This window comes from Suncus etruscus, chromosome 13 (assembly GCF_024139225.1).
Source record: "Suncus etruscus isolate mSunEtr1 chromosome 13, mSunEtr1.pri.cur, whole genome shotgun sequence".
NCBI classification, from domain to species: Eukaryota; Metazoa; Chordata; class Mammalia; order Eulipotyphla; family Soricidae; genus Suncus; species Suncus etruscus.
In genome coordinates, this window is record NC_064860.1 from 67,404,077 (window position 1) to 67,405,735 (window position 1,659).

Here is a 1,659-nt window from a genome sequence, read left to right on the forward strand (position 1 = left end):
CTGTATTTTTCAAATGGTGACATCTCAAGGGCAAAGTTCTGCCATTGTTTTTCAAATACAATTTATTTGTATCCCCCTTAGAGATATGGTAAATTTATATCCAATGTGCATTTTAGAATGATAGCCATTACTGAAGCTAAAGAATGCATAATAGCACTCTTTAAAATGACCATGATGCAATTTTTTTTAAAATCTTGCATTTTGGTTCATGCTTGGTGATTCTTAAATTTACTCCTGGCTCCATGTTCAGGTGTTGATCCTGGTGAAGTAAAGGGGATCATATATTATTCTGGCCATCAAATCTGGACAGCTGCAAAACAAGTGTATCTCTCCAATGCTATACATTATTTCTTAATTCCACATTTTAATATTAAGATGTGTAAAATTACATAACCATCCATTGCTTCAGATTATTTGTGTATTTTAAAACTGTATATAACATTTTATTGTTTTTATGACCATTGAATAAAATATGCATGCATAAGACTTAAGAATAATCCTTAGCATTCAGCAAGATCACAATAAATCTCAACCAATATATTATCTTAATAGCACATATGTTAAACTGATAAAAACAGATACTATATTTGATCTTTGCCAAGAGGCCAAGAAATGATGATAATAGCACACATGTTAAGAAATTACTACAAAAAATTGATAAACATAAGAAATATTTTTTTCTCACTGTTCTTTTTTTTCTGTTGAAATGCTTTCATGACCATACTCTAAAAACATCCTCATAATCTTCTTTTCCTAAACTTTTACTTAACTTCTAATATTTCCAGTAATTCTTGATACTCCTGGTATTGTAGATGCGTAACTCTGGTCTTGAATATTGTTGTAACTTGAAATTCATTCTTTATGTGTTTCTGCAACAACCTTATTTCCAGATAAAGTCTCATTACAAGTACTCGGAGTTCAGATATATCTTTATGCGAATACCATTCAACCCTATTGGCTTGCATAATTATGAGATCCATGTCATCAAAATAAGATCTTCTGTACTTCAACACTCTGAAACCAACACAATGTTAAATTGTTATTCAGAAATTTCAAGATAGTTTGCATTGAAATGCATTTAACATGGGGCCAATTATTTCTGTTGTAAAATATAACTAAAGGAGTTAGACAAATATATCTATAAGGCACATGCCTTGTATGCAACCAACTGGGTTCAATACCAGAACTCTATGGTTCCCTGAGCCCACCACTAGCGAATGATATGTGAGCAGTGTCATGAGGAAGTACTGAGCAGAGACAGTTATGCCCTACTCCATAAAAAAGAAAATAAAATTAAAGGTATGGATAGAAATAGTAAGTACAGATTTAGATCTTTCATAAGAAGATTAAGAATGCTATTGTCATATCACAAAGATAAAATCTTGATCACCAAGGTAAGATATCTAATCTATCACTATTTATAGATGATATACATTTATAAGGAAATATGTAAATTTAAAGTATAGATTCTATCAATAAAATATATTTATAAGATATAAATAAATTTAACCCTTTGTGCTCTTTTCTTTGACTACTGAGAAATTAATATCCAAATTTGTTCATAGTATAAGGGATAATGATATGATTATTTGTAAATTTTAGCACATTCTTTGATTTTTCTATAATGCCTCAAATATATTTTGTCTTTATAGTAACATT

At 29.7% G+C, this 1,659-nt stretch overlaps 1 pseudogene; it reads right to left on the bottom strand.

The window, feature by feature from the left end:
* Positions 1 to 510: 510 nt before the first annotated feature.
* On the bottom strand, positions 511 to 617 carry LOC126026524 (uncharacterized; annotated as a pseudogene).
* Between the last annotated feature and the right edge of the window lie 1,042 nt (positions 618 to 1,659).